Here is a 21,774-nt window from a genome sequence, read left to right on the forward strand (position 1 = left end):
CCGTTCTTTCCAGAGCAACGTACAAGGAAGCCAGTGTTCCACTTCTTCCAGGATTTTCAAATGTATGCAACTTTCTCACTAAAGTCAAAGTAAATTTCTCTCCCCCTAATCAAGTAAGGAACTCCTTCCTCACAGAGGATTGTAATTTCACCATTTTTGTAGTTATTTATGAGACCAAAATGTTCTGGAGGGTAGTTTACACAGTAAGAAAAATTATCTGGCTTCACTCGTCCAATTTCAGAATTATGATAGAAGTAAAAGTCCTCTCAAAGACCCTGTCCCCCTTCCCTACTCCTCTCACCATATAGTTACCTTTGATCTACCTCCAAACAGGGAAAGTTTCAGGCCCAATGAAGGATTTTTTTTTCCTGTAAATTCCAGGCTTTACGGAAAGACAGGGACAGAAGGAATTTTGCAACAGAAATAATTTAGCAGCCTTAACGTTTGTACTAGAATACAGAAATAACCCAGTGAAAGGGTTTGGTGTAAAGGCGTAATTTACAAGCCTGTTTGAGGGGATTTGAGGATAGGCGGGAGAAGGACTCCGAGAAGCGAAAAGAAAGTTATTTTAACACAACCAAAGCTAGGTATATTTAGTTAAACACCCAGTACACCACTGACTGACCTGACTGACCCGGCTTAAGCATTTGGCTAAGATCTCAGTTTTTTTTTTAAATGTCTCTTCTTCCTCCACCATTCCTTTATTACTTGTGCTGTGTGCACGTGTGTGACGACGTTTCAGTGTTTCCAGGGACTTCATTTCTTCTAGGTCACTTCCAGCTCCAGAATAAATCCATAGTTCCAGAAACCCCGAGAAGCCCCTTTCCAAACTAAGAAGCCAGCTCCAAACTGTAAAGCAACCGAGAATGGTGCTGCACCAGCATGGAAGCTGTAGCAACACTTATAAGGCATGAAAATATCCCCACAAGAAGCCTTTCCCAGCGAGGCCGTGTCGTTGCAAAGCTGTACCAAGGCGGCTTTCACTTCCTCCTTCTACCCGCGGAACAGCACTGAGCACGTAAGGTCCGGAGAGATGCTATTTGGGACAAAGGGACAACCGTAAGGCTGAGGAGAGAAAATATAAATCTGCAGCTGTCCGGGTGTCCCTGATCCTGAAGCACTCCAGGGGCTCGAGCGAGGGAGACGAGCTGCTCACTCACATCTGCAGTTTCGCCTGGAACAGGAGGGAGAGCAGCAGCAGCAGCTGCAGGGGGCGGCGGCGGCGGCAGCGGCAGGACGAGAAGCTGCAGGAGTTGTTGGGTTAAAGGGATCCAGACTGAGAGTCTCCCCTTGCACCACTAGGAAGTGACGACTTCGCCCGAGTCCCAGAGAAAAGAAACAAAGTTTGTGTTTGTGAATTGTTGCCCTTCCCTCCACTCCTTCACACCCTTTGCAGTAGTGCGGACGGAGATTTTCACCCACCGAGGTGAGTAGCCCAGAAAGGGAAGGGCCCCCTACCCACTCAAGCCCACCGGGCTTCCTTTTCCCCCCTCCCCCCTCCCCATGCAAGGGGCTTCTTGTCTCCTTTTTTAAAGGATTTATGCATTCGGTTTCCCGGCAGAACACAGGAGGGGAGTGCGTTTTAGGGCGGTCTGGTGCGTTTGCCGGGCCCGACTAGAGTTGTTGGGGCCGGGTGTTAAGGAAGAAAACAATTGGCGGCTGCACTTTTGCTGGGTGCTCGCTGCAGCTCGGAGGGCTCTTTCGGCCGGGCTCCCCTTCCCCCAGCCTCTGCTGTTTCTGCCTGCACCCACAGCGCACCAAGTGACAGGCACAGCTGACTGCCTTGGCCCAGGGCTCCCGGCCCGGCGGGCTGTGGCCCCAGCCCTGGAAGTGACTAGGTGGCCCGCCGTCCTCCCAGCACCGGCTCACTCTCTTCCTCCACCCGCTGTGCCCGGGAGCCCTCCAAAAACCTACTGGGCAAAGCGTCGTCACTCTGGGTGATCAGTTTATGGGGGAAACGGCCGGCACAGAGTTCCTCAGTCCATTTTCCCTAGTTTCACTGAAGAGAGAGAGAGAGAGAAAGAAAAGTTCGGTGTTTTCCAGAGAACTAGACGGTTTTGTTTACCCCCTTAACTCCTAGTGCTCTCCCCACCCCCACTCCCCTGTTTTTCTTGCAGGGACATCTTCCTCTTCTTCGCTTCTGTGGTTTTAGGAAGAAAGTTAAAAGGAACTCCTTTTCAGCCCCCACCCCCTTTAATTTACATCGCTCTTAAATGACTAAGATCAATCAAACTTGAGTTTGAATAAACACACACAATCTGGCCTCCTAAAAAACTCCCTTCACCGCAAAACCCGAAAATGTTTGAATATATTCATTATCACTTCTCCACGACTCCCACCCCACCCCCACCCCCTACTCCCCCGCCGCCCCCTTCGTACAGTTCTTCAGCAGACTAATTGCTAAGGACTATTGCTTTTGCAGTTTATCCATAAAACTGCCAGCACGCCCACATACATATGTGAGTGTTTTATATATAAAACACAATTTCTTCCTTCTGATGAATTCTGGCATAACATCGTTTTTATGAAGTTCCTGAGGCTGTAGAAGTGCGCTAGGGGGATTTGGGGTGGGGGGGAGATCCTTGTAAAGAATCCTTTTAAAAATAACAGCTGAGAGATTTCTGACCCCGGCAAAGCAACTCGAGTGGAGTCCAACTCTGCCCAGCCGTGCAGAGGTTCCCTTGCACGTAGAGTCTAGCCGGGGACTGGGAGATTGGGGGCATGCACGAATGCGTCTCTTCTAGAAGGGAGGTCACTAAATGCAGAGATGTGGGGATCAGTTGTCTCAAGGGAGAGATGTTGCAGCAGTTTCATGATGGCGGCGTGTAATTACTGTGGGATCGCAGACTCTGGCTTTGTTGGAAGGGATGTTGATACACAGGAGCAAGGCTTTGGGTGGGTGGGGAGCGCAGGAGACAAAACGCAGATTTGCATTGCAAATGCAAAAAGGAATTCAGCCTCGGTTGTGTTGCCAAGTGCCAGTTTGCCCCCTAACTTCCAGCAGGTGATTTATTTACTTTCTCGTTTCTCTGGTCCCCAACTTCCCTCTTCCTAGACTATGTGCCAAATACCTGAGAAGGGAAGGCAAGAGGAGAGACTGAAGCACTACTGCCTCGCCTACCTACTTAGGCCTGGGATTAATTGTAAAGAAAAAAAAAGTTCAGGGAAATATAACCTTATGAGTTCTCTTTGAAAAACTCGTAAAGAGGGAAGGCCCTAAAGGGATTCCGAAGCTCAGGCCAGACCCACCTTCTGTAGGAGGCTTTTCCCTGTCTCCCCCATCTCCAAAAACTAGTGCCTCCCCATTTATATTACTTTGTCTGCTTATATGTATCTAGTTATTTCGTATTTCTTATCTTATATATAGTTATTTCTATGGTCTTCTTGAGGGCGAGCACAGTTTTTGTTTTTAGTCTTTATTTGTATCCCTAGCATTTTAGCACAGTGCTTGGCATATAGTAAGTACTTAATAATTGCTTGTTGACTGGCTGACTGCACATTGCCTGACTGGGGACACACCGGGTGTGGCCGTGTTTCTGAGAACAGTGTTAGAATCAATGACTGCCTGTTAGACTTTGAGCTCTGGCTTCGTGGCCAGCTACAAAAACTGTTGTTGGGGCCTTATTTCTTTATTGTGTTCTGGGCAAAAGAGAAAAAACAAAACAAACCCAAGACACTGTGTATGTGTAGAAGGAGGAGGAGGAGGAGGGATGTGTCATGAATACAGCACCTTTTACCCAGAGGCACTCCTGTGCCAGGAAAGGACTTGGACCTTGGCCTGGCTCAATTCTTTGAGAAACTTGAGAATCCCACCAGATAGGAAGTGAGAGATCCATAGCTGGAAGTTTTCCTCAATTAAGTCTTAAACTATAGTATAAGCAGTGTGTGTGTGTATACATGCATACATATGTTTTTATATATACATGCATATTACAGATATACAGCATAACTACAGTTAAAAATTTTAAAGCAAAAAAAAAGTGAGGTGAAGAAGAGGCATGAAAGGCAGGGACATCATTCTTGTGTGATTGTGAAGCTCAAGCTCTGGTTACTGGGAGGTGTATGTTAATTGACACTCCTTTGCATGTTGCTTTACAAGTGTTCTTAAGCCTGCATCCCTCAGTTGTGAGGACTGTGACTTCTGTCTCTCTGGAATCCTCCCCACCCACCTCTGGCAACCAGTTCAGGCTTCTGGAGGTGAGTGACAGCTGTTAGCTGACTTGAATGAGCTTCCTCCATTGTGATCATGCTGGGCATTCTTCTGGTTACACCTGGGAAATCCTGGAAAACCAGGCTACTCTTCCACATAAGTTGCAAATAGCTTTGGATAGAGAAAAACCCCTCTATGACCATGAACATTCTTATCTCCAGTGATTGCAGGAAGGATCGGTGCTTAGTGCAAAACATCAGAAGCCATTTTTATTGGAAAGAGGGGACTGGATCTGGAGTCAGGAAGATGGGTTCAAAATCTGTCTTTGATCCTTACTACTTACGTGACCATGGACAAATGGCTTACTCACTTGGCCTGTGTCTTCATCTCTAAAATGGGAATAGTAATGCCCTTGGCCCTCACCTCCTGGAATTGTTGAGAATTGGATATCTTAAAGTCTTGTGTAAATGGCAGTTATTTTTATTATCGGGAACAATGCAGATCATAATTCTTGCCTTTCCTACAGCGTGGCCTTTTCTGGAATGTTCTTCTTCCCTCTCCAAAATTGACCTACTCCTTTATATCTTGCCTAAGTTTCAAGGTATGTTCAGTAGACAAGCACTATATTTACCACGCCTGGGCATTGTGCTTAATAGCGGGTGTGAAATACCATGCTGACCCCAAAGGTCGCGTTTTGTACATTTTAAGAGTCTGACCTAAGTGGACCAGATTTTTTTTTTGTTGTTGTTGCCTCTAACTGGGATTTGATTAAGTGTAGCAAACCCTCAGGTACAGTAGAAAGTGGAGGCAGAGGACCTGGCTACAAATCCTACCTCTGATGCTTACCACCTGTGGGATCCATGAACATATTTTTCCCCCATGGAGCTGGTTGCAAAGAATTACCAGCATGCCACTGGCCTAGGCTATTACTGCATTTTCTGGAGGTGTTTAGAAAAAGCTTGTATTACTTTGCATCTTAGGGGAGCCTGCAGGACAAGATAAGTACCCAAATAACCATGCTGGAGTTTGGGGCCAGGATTGTCGGCAGGGAAGGGGAGGTGCTGATTGCTGAGGGCTAGAGAGAGAGAGAGAGGAGCAATTGGTAGATCTCGCTGGGAGCCACCCAGCAGCTGGTGAGCAGACTTGAATGGTTGCAGGAGAGCCTAACTCTGGTGGGTAGTTTTTCATAATTCATGTCCTCCACTTTGCTTCCCGTCCCCCTCCCGTTTCTGCTTCTCCATTATACTAGAATCTGCACAGTAGTTCCTTAAGACCGGAAAGTTAATCCTTATTTCCTCTCCCACCTTACATAAAATGCTGATTTATTAGTCAGTTTTGCTGCTGAGTTCATGGGACCTAGAACTACTTTATAGCATTTGCCTATTGGGAGCCTGTAAAAGCTGTGAATAAAAATTGAATATAGATTTTTTTTAAACCACTTACCTGTAGTGTGGGATGTGGGAACATGCCACACATCGGGGTTCCTGGAGGTTGATTATGGAGCTTAATAATGCTTAGAGATTACTCTAAAATGCTGCCCTCTGAGCCAGATGGAGCAGCCCTCCCCACTGCGCACCCCCCCCTACTGGGGTGTAATGAGGAAGCTCCATTATGCTCTCTCTTCCCCACATCTGCATTTCCATTCATCTGGTGGCCTCCTGACAAACTCACTCCTGAAACCATAATCCTCTGTTTTGACATCACTGTTAGCTTCCTGAAAGAGAGGCAGAAACACCCCCCATTGATCCTGAATTCCTCCATATAACAAACCTTTGCAAATTTCCTGATACTGTGTGATGCTTGGTCCATCAGCCTCACTTCCTTCCTGAAAAGAACCCTTCCCCCATTTCATTTCTCTTTCTCACTGAAAAAGCTTTTAGTGAAGACAATTAACAAGAACAACAGATAAATAAATAGATTAATAGATAAATAAAATGCCTAGTGTGTACTAGGCTTGAGAGGAAGTCTTGGAGGTATAAAAAACCTGGGTTCAAGTCTTGCCTGATACTGACTGGGCTGTGTGTCCCTGGGCAAGTCACTTAACTTTTGAATGCCTTTAGGCAACTATGATTATAATATATAACACTAGTTGCCCATCTGCACAGGGTGGAAGTAGTTTCCTTACTAGGGCTTCCTACACCATTGAAATCACAGATCAAGACCAAAAAAACTAACAGATGCACAAGTCAGTGCACTGGAGAGTGTACAAATAAGAAATGATACAGTTTCTACTCTCAAGAAAGTCACGATTGGGGCAGCTAGGTGGCCCAGTGAGTAGAGCACCAGCCCTGGAATCAGGACAGCTTGAGTTCAAATCCAGCCTCAGACACTTGACACACTTACTAGCTGTGTGACCTTGGGCAAGTCACTTAACCCCAATTGCCCTGCCTCCCCCCTCAAAAATTTTTTTTTAAAAATAAGAAAAAAAAGAAAGTCACAATCTTGTAAGCAAGCTATCACAGTGACACAAGGATCATACAAGGTAGAATGTGTTACCGATGAGGCCAAAGGAGACTATTATTCCAAGAAAATGTAAGAAGTCAATGATCTCTTTCAGCTGTGGATGAGGTGGGGGTTGGGCACTACTGGGGCAGAGGCTGCATCTGGGTCTTGAAAGAAAATACAGGCTCACAATTCAGAGCTTTAGGGCCACCCTTGGAGCCATCTAATCCAACTCCCTTCTTTCAGAGATGAGGAAATTGAGGCCCAAAGAGCTTAATTGGTTTGCCAAAGGGCTCACTTGTTACTAGGTAACAGCATCAAGATTCAAACTCAGGTTCTCTGACTCTGTATCCGATATTCTTTCTACTGCACTATAATGCCATTAGAAGGAGTTCAACAAGTAGGCAGGAGGAGGTAGTGTATTTCAGGAATAGAAGATGTTCTGTAGGAATGAATGGAGGAAGAGAAGCATATGGAAGAACTTTTAGCCCACTTTGGATGACAGAGTGTTAATGTGAAATAAGGGGTAGCTAGGTGGCTCAATTAATAGACCCATGGGCCTGGAGTCAGGAAGATCTGAGTTCAAATTAGGCTTTAGACACTTGCTAGCTGTGTGACCCTGGGCAAGTCACCTAACCTCTCTTTGCCTCGGAGGCAGCTAGGTGGCTCAGTGGATAGAGAGCCCTGAGCCTGGAATCAGGAAGTTCAAATCTGAGTTCAGAAACTTGCTAGCTATGTGACCTGGGCAAATCACTTAACCTGTTTGCCTCAGTTTTCTCATTTGTAAAATGAGCTAGAGAAGGAAATGGCAAACTACTCCAGTTGCTAAGAAAACCCCATGGACAGCATTGGCATGCTATGGTCCACAGGGGTCATGAAGAGTCAGACGTGACTGAATAACAACAAAGCTAGAAAGGTAAAGTATTGTGGAGAGTATTCCAATGGCAGGCTAAGGAGTGTGTTATTTTATCCTGGAGACAACAGGGACATAGAAAGCTTTCGACTGGGAAATGGCATGATCATTGGCATGGTCAGTAGTAATGTGTGACTCCATCAATAAGCATTTATTCAGCATCTCTGTGCCAGGCAGTGTGCTAAGTAATGGGATTACAAAGACAAAATTTGTATAGTCCCTGGCCTCTTGCGGCTAACTTTGTATCAGGGAGGCTTTGTGTATGCATCTAATTATACATGAACTACAATTATCCCTTCCATGTCTCAGGGGTTAGGGACGAGGCACCCCTGAGATCAGGAAAATCCTCGTAAAACTTTTTGGCCCTCTCTTCATACCAGAGAAGAAGTCTGAATTATTATGGTATTAAAATATAAAATATGTTGATATTATGCAATCATACACATATATTTTATGCATTTCTGAATTTCTAGACTTTTTCTGTGTTGCCTTTGAATATGGTCTGAGGTTCTGCAAAAATCCAAAAAATTTCCCATTTAATTTCATATGCTGACCCGTATTATATTGAAATGTGATGGGGAAAATTATGATATGGAAGGGATAGCTGTATATGCAAAATAAATATAAGGCAACTTTTGTGGGGAGGGGAGGCACTAGTCGCTTGGGGGGGAATAGGAAACACCTCATATAGGAAGTGGCCCTCGATCTGAACTTTGAGGAAAACTAGGGAGCGAATTCCAGCCTCAAAGGTTGGCCTGTGCAAAGATGTGGAAGTGAAAAATGGAATAACGATAGCTAGAATTTATGTAGCTCTTTAAGGTTTGCAAAGCGGTTTATAAATATGATCTCATTTTAATCCTCACAAGAACCCTGAGAGATAGGTGTCATCATTATTCCCATTATGCAGATAAAGAAACTGAGACAGATTAAATGATTTGCCCAGAATCAGTGACTTGAATTTAGGTCTTCCTGACTCCAGATCCAGCTCTCCATCCACTGGGTTATTTAGGGGCCTGTCTTGTGGGAGGAGCAGCAACAAAGTCAGTTCGACTGGACCATAGAGTTTGAGGAGAGTAGGGTATAAGAAACTCGGAAAGGTAGATTGAGTCTGTATTTGATCCTCGAGGCAATAGGGAGCAATTTGATTTTATTTCGCCCTGGTGACTCCCATACTTTAGGAATATCCCTTTGGCAGCTGTGTTGAGGATAAATTGGAGAGGGAAAAGACCGATTGTGATGTCATTGCTGTAGTCTTGGGTCTTGGGGGTGAAACTAGGCTGATGGCCAGGTGAATGGAGAGAAGGGGGCTAATTCCAAGAAATGCTATGGAGGCAGAATTGATGAGACTTGGCAAACTTGATCAGGCGTTACAGTCAAAGGAACACAACGAAAATAATCTCCAACTTCCTATTTTCCTGAAGTGGCTCTGGAAGTTCATGGAGACCTTTATTTGCACATCAGTTTAAGGGTAAGAACTGTAGGATTGATCTGATCAGATAGGAGTGATTTGATTAGAAGGATAATGTGTATTCTTCAAATACTGTATATCAAATACTATATGCTCTATTTAACTAGCAGTTTCCCAGTTTAAAAAACAAAACTTGCTGAAAACTTGCTGAAAACATAATCCAAAGTGTGTCCATTGTTTTTACTGCTCTGCAGCGAGCTCCTAGGTTATTTATTGTCACATTTCTCAGGTGGCACTGCCTCAGGCAACTGTTTGTTATCTTTTTATATATCTTCTGTCTCTTAAAAAACCCTGCATGCTATTAAGAAATTTGAGAAATCGAATCTAAGGCTTTCCACAGAGTGACCCCTACTTATCTTTCCATCTGTGTCTCAGACTATTCCCCTGCCATTGGATAGGACTTTGTGTTGCAGTCAAAATATTTTCGCCATTGTTTTGCTAAAAGGTCAAGCACATTCTTCCTGTCCACCTCAGTGCTCTCTCTATGCTTACAGGCTCCCTCGACTTCTTCACTGACTTGTTTACTAGTCCTTCAAGCTCTAGCTCAAACCTCTTCCTTGAAGTTTTCCCCAATTACTGGCCTAGGCCATGGAGCCCACTCCTCTGAACTCCAGTAGCCAGGGTTGTGCTGGTAAAAGTTTAACAACCAGGTCTCAGGGGGGAAAAATGTGCATGCAGCACATTTTTGAGTTTTATCTGCATTTTTAGAATTTTCTCCATCACTTTATTAAGTCTAGACAAGCAGCAAGATAATAAATCAAGCTGTGTTTTGTAGCATTTGCAGATTTCTGAGATGTAAATGCTCATACTGAAAATATAACAAATGGTTATTAGGAGCCCTAAGAGCTGACTCCAGCATACCCCTGCCTGTAGTACAGAACAGAATACGAGGCCTAGAAGGAATCTTTGAGGTCATCTAGTTCAATTCTTCCTTTTTCCAGATGAGGAAAGAGAATTTTATTAATAGCTTGGACTAAACCATAGATGACATGCTTATAAAATTTGCAGATCACTGTAAACTGGGAGGAATAGCTTACACGTTGGATGACACAGGATCCAAAAAGATCTTGATAAGAAAGCATTGATCTGAATTAAATAAGGTTCATTTCAATAGGAATAAATGTAAAGTCTTATATAATTATCCCTTCTACGTGGGGGGTGGGGTGGTGGTGGTTAGGTTAGGGGTGGGGCATCCCCATGATGGGGAAAATCCACATAAAATTTTTTGACCCTCTCTTCATACCAGAGAAGGAGTCTGAATTTTTTCTTTTTCTTTTATGGGGTGTTTACAGTACCATATTGTAAAGTTTGGGCTAAGTATTTGGTCATAGGCTCTATGTCATCTGCTGGCCTTCAAGTTTTGTCTGCGGCTTCCACAAAACTCTCCCCAAATTCCTTTAATTTCTTATGCCGACCCGAGATATATTAAATCTGTGATGGGGAAAGTGGAGATGTGGGAGGGACAACTGTACTTGGGTTAAAAAATCAACTTCACAAGATAGGGGAATCATGGTTAGATAACATCTTGTCTGAAAAAGATCTGGGTCTTTGGGTGGATTGCAAACTCAATATGAATGTATTGAGTTGAAAAACAAACCAAAAAAAAAATAGCTGATATGATCTTGGGTTGCATTGAAAGGCACTGCTTCCAGAAATAGAATGTCTCATTAGACCACATCTAGAGGATTGTATTCTGGGCACAGTAGTTTGGGAAGGACATCTTAGTGTCCTGGAGAGCGTGTAGGTATGTAGAAGGCAATGAAGGGCCTTGAGTTCATATTATATGACAGCAGGTTCAAGGCACAGAAAATGAGAAGACTCTGAGAGAACATTATAGCTACGTTCAAGTATTTGGTGGGGGAGGGGTTAGTCAGGGTTAAGTGATTTGCCCAGGGTCACACAGCTAGTAAGTGTCTGAGGCCATATTTGAACTTAGGCATTCCTGAGTCCAGGGCCTATGTTCTATCCACTGCACCACCTATGTTCAAGTATTTGAAAGACTGTCATGTGAAGAAGGGATTGGATTGGTTTGGTTTGGTCCCAGAGGGCAGACCCAAGAATGATGGATAGAAGTTGCAAAGATGCAAATTTAGGCTTGCTGTCAGGAATACATTTCTTAACAATTACAGTGGGCTGTCCTAGAGGTAAAAGTTTCCCTCTCACTGGAGGTCTTTAAGCAAAGGTGGTCCAATACGTTATAGTGGGCATGGGCTAGTCTAGGTGCTTGCTAAGCTCCCCTGAAACTCTGCAATTCTGTAATACTGAGCCATAATTTACAGATCACTTCACATACATTATCTCATTTGAACCCTACAACCTTATGTGGGATGTACCACAAGTATTCATATGCCTGTCTTACAGATGAAGAAACTGAGGTTCAGAGGAATTGTGACTTAGTCTAGGCTAGTATTAGAACTAGAACCCAGATCATTTATTGTTGTTTATTTCTCAAGTAGTATTTATCATATACTGTCTTAGGTAAGCATTTGTCACCTTTTTATGTAACTTCTCTCTCCTCAATTAAACTATAAAGCCTCTCAAGGAGAGGGACCTTTTTGTTTTCTTTTGAAAATCAGCTTGGCATAGCAAATAGAATGCTAAATCTGGCATCTGTCTTACCTGGGTTTGAATTCCCATAGGATATTTAGTAGCTCTTTGGCCCAGGCCAAGTCACCTGATCTCCCTTTGTGTATTTTTTTTTTAATTTTAATTTAATTTTTATTTTTCTAATTTATTTATTTTAATTTTTTTAAATCTCCTTTTGGTCCTCGGTTTCTTCATCTGTAAGGTGGGGGTAATAAGCTAGTAAGCTTTAATAGCTTAAAATTGCATCTTTTTGGGACTGTAGTATACAACATAGAATAGTAGGCCTAGAAGGAATCTCTGAGGTCATCTGGTCCAATTTCTTCCTTTTATAGATGAGGAAAGAGATTTTTATTAATAGCTTGGACTAAAACATAGATGATGTGCTTATAAAATTTACAGATGACTGTCACTTTTGGAACACTCCAGCCTTGTAATACCTATCTCACTGGGCTGTAGTGAGATTCAGATGAGAGAGTGAATGTATAAAATTTTTGTAATATGTGCTCTTTTCTCATAGAGGCAGCTGCTGGTTCAGAGGGTAGTGTGCTGGGCCTGGAGTCAGGAAGATCTAAGTTCAGTTCTGGCCTCAAACAGTTAGTAGTTGTGTGACCCTTGGCAAATCACTCAGCTTCTGTGGGCCTTGGGTTCCTCAGTTATAAAATGAAGACAATCATGCCACCTACCATGAAGTTTTGTTGTGAGGGTCAAATGAAATGATATTTGCAAAAAGCTCTTAGCACTGGGTCTGGCACATAATAGGCTATAATATAGATGCTTATTCTCTCCCTCCCCTCAATAAAAGTCTGAAGATAATGGTGGAGAAAATGTCAGCAAACATCACTTATGCCATGTGTCAGGCAGAGGGGGTTATAGTAAGAAAAGACAAATTCTTTTGCCTTTCCCCGTCCCAGCCCTCCACTCCCACTCTGAGCCAGAAGCCTGATTTCACTATATAATTACTGTATCTTTGAAAATGAAAAGCATCAGGTCAGATTTGAGAAGATCTTTTTCAAGGTAAAACCTACAATCAGATTTGCCCCCAGGAATTCAGTGGCCACCACCTGGCACAAAGGTTACCAATTACAGCCTCCTCTTGCAAACCAGATGCCTTTTTGATTGCAAACTATTCCTGGGTATACACGTAAACAGATCTGGTGTTAGCATAGTGAATTCCTCCTGAAAAGTTGTGTGTAAACTGAATTTTTGTACCTCAAAGCACATCTTAAATTCAGTGAGAGCTTACTATTTCCAACCCAGTGCCATTTCTCCTTTCATGCTGCCTTAATTATATAACTGATGAGAATAAGACATCAAAAACTATTTCTGTCTGTTTTGTAAATACATCTGGTATATATCTGGTTAACATAAAGTGGGACACACCTACTCTTTAAAGATTTTTAAAACCCTACAGCTTTTCCTCACAATAGCATGGTTTATGTGCTTTGTTAGAGTTAAAAGCACTGGCATTTAATTATATTATTAATTACTTTAGCATTGTTGATTTCCAAGATTCCTGGCCAATATTAGGTGGCTAACAATATTCATTGAGTGTTCACTACCTTCAGAACACTGTGCTGGGCGACATGTCAAAGAGGCCCAAGACAGAGGGCCTGGCCTAAAAGTTCTTACACTCTGATGAGGAAGCCGGGAAAAATATGCATGAAAAGCACACGTGAACAATTAGAGAATAATATTGAGCTACCAATTCTTAGAAAACTGTTTACTTCAGAGCTCCGTTCTGATCCAACATTCATCCACTCATTTGTCATTTCAAGGAATTCAATTCAGCCTGTTATATTAAAAAATGTTTTTGATATTTTTGATTCTTGTTGTTCAGTCATGTCTGACTTTGTGCCCTCATTTGGGGTTTTCTTGGCAGAGGATAGGTATGACATTTCTTTCTCCAGCTCATTTTACAAAGGAGGAAACCGAGGCAAACAGGGTTAAGTGACTTGCCCAGGTCACACAGCTGGCAAGTGTCTGATGTTAGATTTGAACTCAGAAGATCGGTCTTCCTGATTCCAGGCCTGGTGCTCTAGCCATTGCATCACCTAGCAGCCCCATTTCTTTTGATTATTTACTTGATTAATATCTGGATATCTTCTTCCCGACTCTCCTGCCTATCCAGACATCCCTGTAACAAAAAGTAAGAAAGAAAAAGAAAAGGATCGTGGAGAAAGCAGTTTTCCAAAATTAACCAACATGGTAACTGAGTCTGACAGTATATGCAATGTTCCATACCCATAGCCTTTCACCTCTTCAAAGAAGGGAAGAAGGTACCTTTGCTTACCTCTTCCTGGGACCAAGCTAGGTAGTTATATTTGCAGAACTTTAGTTTTGTTACCAGTTCTTTTCTTTTATGATTCTTTCTGCTTGCACTTACTCAACAATCAGAGTGCCTGCTGTGTTTCAGACACTGGGCTATGTATGTGAGCTATCCAGAAACATACCAGTAACAGTGTTTTCTCCTAAAGGTAAGGCTTGTATTCTATACGATACTCGTGTAGCATTGTGTTGGTTCTTGAAGGGATACAGAGAGCTGGGACGTGATTTCTCTCCAAAAGGAGCATCCAAATCTATTTGCAAAGATAAGACATGCCTGGTAAGTTATACAACAATATAGATCAGATAGAGTCAGTGTGGCGAGTGCAAAGAGTAGGGAATTTGGAACCAGAGGTCCTAGGTTCAAATCCCACTTCTGTCACTTACTACTTGTATAACCATGGGAAAACTACTTTACTTTTCTGGGCATGTTTCCCCATCCATCAAATGAGAGAACTGGACTCGATGGCATCTAAAGTCATTTCCAGCCTTAAATCTATGGTCCAATGTTGCAATAGGGTATATCATTCAATGGCATGGTGTTCTGAGTGTTCTGCGTTCACAGTAACAGAGCATGTGTAAGAGTCAGTCAATCAATAAACATTGAATGTTTACTATACTATCATTCACCATCCTTTATTTTTGAAGAGGACTAATGACATCATGGATGATGTCTTGTCTTGTTTTGCTTGTGTATTGGATTTAAGTGAGGCAGAGCTGTGCAAAGTCATCACCCTCACTCTCTCTTTTTGAGTCATTGAAGTCCAGTGGCAAGACACAAGTCATAATAACTGGCAGTGTCCAGGGATGCAGTGGATGATCTTGGTGCCTAATATGCTTGACCAAACTCTAAGTGATCACAGCACCTGCTTCATCTGCCTTCATGGCTGTTGGAATATGTTGTTCTCATCTGCCCATTTCCACTGGAGAAATGTCCCACCTAGTAATACTTTATGCCAGGCATAGCTCTAGGCACAAGGGAAATGAATATGATAAATCAAACAATATCTGCTTGAAAGGACCTTATTTTCTAACAGGGAGACAAGGACATTTTTAAGTATATAAAAATAGAGAATAAATACAAAAAAATACAAAGTTGTTAAATACAGTGTGGTTTGAGAGGAAGCATACTTACAATTGAGGAAGTTACGAAGGACTTCAAGTAGAAGGTGGTACTTAATCTGTATCTTGAAGAAAGAGAGGGACTCAGAATTGGAGGTGAAGGCGGGCATTCAAGGTATAGGGTAGGAGGTGGGAAATCGAGAATCATGTGGGAGGAACAAAAAAGTGGCCAATTTATGTGGATCACAGAATCTGGGAGAGATAATAGTGACTAATAAAGCTGGAAACATAGCTTGAGGCCAGATTATAAAGGATATTCAAGGCTAAACAGAAGAGTTTACATTTGATTTGGGAGCCACTGGAGTTTATTGAGTAGGAGAGTGACACTGCCAAATGTTCTCTTAACTGATGGTAGCCATTTCTAGGGTAGGGGGTGGGGAGGGAAGAAAAAAAGTTTAAAAATTTTTTAAAAATTTACACAATAATTTTATTATATGTTTAAAAGGAATAGCAAGTTGTACATAAAAGATTTGCAGTTTCATGTGTAATCATCTTTTTTATTATACTATTTTATGGAAATGCTTGTTTTATTCAATAAATTAAATATAAAATAAATTTTAAAAAAATCATTTTGCTAGCAGTATGGAGGATGGGCTGAAGTGAAGCTTGTTAATCCATTATGGCTTCCTGGAAGAGATGAACTTTAAGAGGGAAGAAATCCTGTTTCTTTCAGGATTGCACAAAAGATCGCTATACTCATGATGGTTGGAGGAAGGAGGAAGCATGGGAAGTAGATGGGAGAATCAGGGGGTGGTAGCACCTTCTTTTAAGAAGCAGCATAACCTAGTGGAAGGAGTGTTGGTTTTAGAGTTAGAAAACTTTCCTTCAGTTTGTCGATCTAATGTACAGACATCTGACTCTCAGTTTCTTCATCTCTAAAATGGAAATGATATTTACACTACTTCCATACATAAGAGGGTTATTGGGAAGAAAGCACTTGTAAATTCTAACGTGCCAACAAATATGAGTTATTATCATTCCTTTTCTAGGGCCCCTAGTATTCTCTGGGGGAGGTGACAAGATATAAGATTCTTAGTACGATACCCTGTGTACCAGAAAAGCAGTTTGAGGATTTGGCTTCTTCTAGAGCTTAAGTGGAAAAATAGAACTAGTTTAAGAGAACAATGACTTTAGTTTCAGATTAATTTTTTTCCCTGAGTTACCTCCCAACTCTGCATTAGAGAAAGCCAACATTTCTCATACACACACACACACACACACACACATATACATATACACACATATACATACACATGTATATACATGTATATATATGCGTGTATATGTATATATGGGTATATGTGTGTGTGTGTGTGTGTGTGTGTGTGGATATAGTAGTTCATTATCTGGAGTTGGATAGCATTTTCCTTCATAAGTCTTTCATAGTTGATTTGAATAATCATATTACTCAAAAGAGCTTAGTCATGCACAGTTAAGTCTCTGAACAATATTGCTGTTACTCTATGCAATGTTCGCTTGGTTCTGTTCATTTCACTCTGCGTTATTTCGTGCAAGACTTTTCCATGTTTTTCTGAAAACGAACCTGTTCATCATCTTATAGCACAGTATTCCAGGTTTCAGGTTATTCTGTAATGTTTTAAACCTTATTATGAAATACAGTAGAGTTCATTAGTGTTTTATATGTATATACATACATACAGGTATGTATATACATGTATATATATAAACACACATATGTATATATGTAAATTTGATGTCTTGTTTTTTATATCACCTTCGTTTACCTCTACCCAACAAACTGTCCCTTCTAACAAAAAAATTTTTAAACAAGAGAAAAAAGCAGTTTAATAGAAACTAGCCAACATGTCAACCATGTTTGATACTATATTCAGTATTCCATGCCCATAGTCTGAACCTTGCAAAGAGGCATGGGAGTAAGGTACCTTTTTTTCAGCTTTCTCTGGGATCAACCTTTGCCATTATAGATTTTAGAGATGGAGGAGGTCTTAGAAGCTATCTGGTCCAGTCCTCTCATTTTACACTGAGGATGCTTCAGGTGCAGAGAAGCTTAAGTAACACCCAAGGTCACACAGGTAGAAAGAGGGATTTGAACTTAGGTCCACTGAGGCTAAATCCAGCTGTCTTTCCTGCATTGTACTATATTTGAATTCTCCTTTGGGCATTTACTAGTTGTGTGACTGTGGACAAATTTATTTATTCAGCTTCTCTGAGCTTCAGTGTCCCTGTCTATAAAATGGATAACAATACCTAAATTACCTATTTCACAGGGTTGTTGTGGGGATCAAATGAGATATTCTGTGTTAAGCTTGGTTTAAGCCTTAGGGCGCTATATAAATGTCAGCTGTTATTATTCTTGTCCGTCTGTTTTTCTTTTGGGGAGCAGGAGGGGAGAATTTGGGGCATGAGTGGTATAGAGGCTGGTTTGGGGTGATAGATTGAGGATTTGTTTTCTGGGAAAGCACAGTCCTCCTGTCTTCCCTTTAGCCCTGTAAAAGTTCTTTTCACACCTGCAGTGTGTATAATGATAAGAGTGGACATCTCTGAAGCTTTCCAGGATGTCAGTTTTGGAGCCCTCGGGCTTTTGGTTAAGTTGGGATATCCTGTCTGACATCTTTTCTGATAGCTGAGAGTGTGACTTGTCTGGAGTCTGTGCCAAGGCCATAGTGCCTTGAGTCTTTGGAGTCAAAAAGTTGCCTTGGCTTAATCTTAGACCACTGAGATTCCAGTGTTGACATCCTGAGCAAAAAAAAAAAAAATAGACTCACTTTCAATACACTTTATTTTATAATTTCATTTTATTTTTTAAATCAATTTTATTTTCAGTCCTAAATTATCTCCTCTCCTCTTTCCCCCCTCCCACCCATTTAGAAGGTCAGAAAAACAAAACCCATTACAAATAGGTGCAGTCATGCAAAACAAATTAGCATATCAGCCTAGTCTTTACCCCTCCCAAAAAGAAGAGAAAAGAAAAGAAAATAAAAGGAAGGGAGTGTGGGAGGGAAGAAGAAAGTAAGGGAGAGATGGAAGGAAGGAAGAGAAAATTTATTTTAATCCACCCTCTAAGTGTATCAGCTCTCTCTCTAGACAGCATATTTCATGAGTGCTTAGAAGTGTGGTTGGCCGTTGTGTTATACAGGGTTACTAAGTCTTTCAAAGTTGATTATTTTTACATAATTGCTGTATAAATCATTCTCCTGGTTCTGCTCATTTCAGTTTCTATCCGTTTATCCAAGCCTTCCCAGTTTTTTTCTGATCGTTTTTATTTTAAAAAATTTGTTACCATTAACAAAAATGGTATGAAAAAAATAGTATGAAAAATGAATGAAAATTTTAAAGATCATATATAAACCATACACTTCAAAGTATTTACAATGTGTTTTTTAAATTGGATATATAATATCTAACAAAATAACAGGCATTTGGTTTTCTTCCACTCCTCCTACTTATCACTTTTTTTCTTCCCTTTGAAGATTATTTCTTTTATTCTTCACTGTACTTTAAAATTAAAAAGAAAATGCAGTCCAAAATTTATTTGACTCACTGAATGTTAGGTGCTATTAGGAACCTCAGGGATGATGTGGTCCAACCCCGTATTGGGCTGTAAACCTTTTTTTTTAAAATCTTTTCATTGCTTCCCTTTTGGGGGAGGAGTGGTCCTGGATCTATGCTTGCATTATTGTAGGAAACTCCTGTTGTAAGTTCCTTCCAATGATGCTGATTGGTAGCTGGTAAGTAAGGCACCAAGAGATTAAGTGACTTAACCACATGGCCACAAGGCTCGCATCTTTTGCTAGGATTTTTATTCTAAAAACACTATGTATGTTAAAAAGGTCAGACTCAAAAGGCAGGCTGTGTTATAGTGAAGAGCAGGGTACTCCAAGGTTGGCTTCCTCTCCACTATGACATAATACCTTTTGCCTTTCACATATTGTTGTTGAGTCGTGTCTGACTCTTCATTACCTCATTTGGGATGGTCTTGGCAAAGATACTGGAAGAGTTTGCCATTTCCTACTTCAGCTCATTTTACAGATGAGGAAACTGAGGCAAACAGGGTTAAGTGACTTGCCCAGGGTAACATAGCTAAGCTAGCATCCACTATGCCACCTAACTACCTTTTATATAGTAGGCACTTAAAAACTGTTGAATCTAATTGAACCGAGCATAGTTTACAAATGGGGAGACCGAGACCCCAGAAAGTAGCGTGCTTGAGGCTCACACAGCTGGTTACTAGCAGACACAAATTAGAATGAAGTTGTCCTGGCTATAACCACATCACCTTCTTTGTTCTTTAGCCACAGTGAAGGCTGTGGGTCTCTGTTTCGTGATGCTTTTGCTAAGTAAGTTACAGTGGAAACCAGAGATGAGTTCCTACTGAGTGCTTATCTCTCCTGGCTCATCTTTATTCTTTTTGCAGTGAGGCCTCTTTGAGGTTCTAGGGCAGGTGCTTTATAAACCTTTGGCTAAAGGTCAGCTACTTGGTGCCTGGTTCCCACGGCAGAACCATCTCTGGTGTATAGGTGTGGGGCAAATCATGTGCTCAGCTATCCCTTCTCCCACAACTCTGAGATGGGCAGTATGAGCAATGTAAATAAGTCACCTCGACTTACCCGGGGTCACATAGCTAATGCATGGATTTTTGTTGTTCTTTACTGGGTCCAGTTGTGTCTGACCCTTTGTGACCCCATTTGGGATTTTCTTGGCAAAGACACTGGAGTGGTTGGCCATTTGCTTCTCCAGTGGGTCCAGTGGGACCATTTTGTCAGGCAGTCAGAGGTTAAGTGACTTGCCCAGGGTCATACAGCTGGGAAGTGTCTGAGGCTGGATTTGAACTTAGGTCTTCCTTATTCCAGGCCCTAGCCTGAGCCACTAGCTGCCTCCATTTCGGAGTTTTTTTGGCAAAGATAATAGAATGGTGTGCTATTTCCTTCTCCAGTTGATTCTATAAATGAGGAACTAAGGCAAACAGGGTTAAGTGACTTGCCCAGGGTCACATAGCTAGTAGATCTCTGAGGCTGGATTTGAATTCAAGAAGATGAGTCTTCCTGATTTCAAGACCCATACTCTATCCACTGTACCACCCAGATGCTGTAGTACATGGGCAAGCCAGGACTAAAACCCAGGCCCAATCTCTTTAAATACACTTTACTTAGTGGATGTCCTATGTAGGCCCTTCTACCTATATTTTCACAAATTGTGTATAGACTATGTTTGAAGTATAAATGTTATAATATGGCACAGACTATAATGACATTGTATTAGGAGGTCACCTACTTAGGTGTAGAAGAGCATAATGTTTTAGGTAGAGGTTATACTCATAGCTATGAATTCACAGATGTTTTGAAGTATGAACAGTATTAATCTTAATAAGCTTGTGTCTAAAATTATTCTACTATTCAGAATGTCTTGGGGCCAAGAATGAGATCCTTTCTAATCCAGGTATACCCATGAAAGATGTTCCTGGTGTTAAGTCATAAACTACCCATTCCCATGTGGACTTTAAGTTCTAGGAAGCAAACCAAGCAACTATAGTGGCTACAAAGAACGAATCATTTATTCTCTCTGAGCCTCAAGTTTCTTCAGCTGTCAGATAAAGGGGGTTGGTACTATAAGGGCAGAAAAATAGCAAGGAAATTTTAAAATTCAAAATTGAAGGAGCTGGAGGCAAACAGGCACACTAGTACATTGTTGGTGGAATTGCAGACAGGTGCAAACATTTTGGACAGTAACCTGGTAATGTATAATAAGCATCACAAAACTGATCGTGCCTTTTTATCTAGCTATTCCTTTGCTAGGATTTTATTCTAAAAATATCCTAAAAATGAAAAAAAGGACCAATCTTACAAAAAAAGTCATAAGTACTTTATTTGTAATAACAACAAAAAGAAATAACTAATCTGCGTTGATAAGAGATTGGCTAAATATATTATAATATAGTAATGGAATGGAATATTGTGGTACCATAAAAATGTGATACATTCAGGAAATGGTGAAAAGCAAATCAATTGACAAATATTTTTTAAGCAATTACTGTGTGCTGAGGATATAAAGAAAAAATAAACAGTCTCTACCCTCAGGAGTTTTCATTCTATGGGGAAGGGAGAAAGAAACGACATATTTAGGAATAAATATATATAAAATAAATAACAAGGTCATTTGTGGAGGTGGAGATAGGGAAGGAATTTATTCCTGGAATGGCAGGTGGATTGTAAAGGTGTGGAGATGAGAGAAGAAATATTATATGAAGTGATACAAGTCACGATCAGAGCAGTGCCAGAACTATCACACACACACCCACACCCACACCCACACCGATTAAATTATATATATAAGAAAAAAATTAAAAATGGAAAAAGAAAAAAGGCAAAAGTTGTGAATGAAACTTAGGATACTATTTGAAAAAAGATGCTAAACAAATGAATTTTTGTTGTTGTTTCATTTGGATATAGTCTGTTAAGTACAAGGGTTTATGTGAGAATTTACTCCTTAATTTATTTGATGTTGTTGATGGTTATTAGTTTTTTTTAAATAAAAGGGGTACATCATCTTCTAGGTGCTTTCTGGCTGTTCAGTTCTATAGTCCCACACTGATGTATGCGTTTTGTTTACCCCCCTCCTCCTCTTCCACAAAGCCTGGAGCATACCCCAGGGCTAGACTGAGCTTGCCTGAAAGGTGGAGACAAAACTATTGCTGATTTATCTGTTTCTCTCTTCTTCAGAATAAGATTGGGAAAGTTTTCTTCTCTGGCAGAACAGCTGGTTTGGTTGAGTGGCTGAGGATGGGTTTTCTGG

The 21,774-nt window shown here is 41.3% G+C and overlaps 1 protein-coding gene across 1 annotated transcript in view; it reads left to right on the forward strand.

Moving 5' to 3' along the window:
- Positions 1 to 1,191: 1,191 nt before the first annotated feature.
- Positions 1,192 to 21,774, forward strand: part of MIDEAS (mitotic deacetylase associated SANT domain protein) — a 128,010-nt gene continuing 107,427 nt past the window's right edge. Inside the window, exon 1 of the mRNA XM_036735573.1 lies at positions 1,192 to 1,426. The gene's annotated coding sequence lies outside the window, so the exon portion shown is untranslated. The remainder of the gene's footprint in view (positions 1,427 to 21,774) is intronic.

This window comes from Trichosurus vulpecula, chromosome 8 (genome assembly GCF_011100635.1).
Source record: "Trichosurus vulpecula isolate mTriVul1 chromosome 8, mTriVul1.pri, whole genome shotgun sequence".
NCBI classification, from domain to species: domain Eukaryota; kingdom Metazoa; phylum Chordata; class Mammalia; order Diprotodontia; family Phalangeridae; genus Trichosurus; species Trichosurus vulpecula.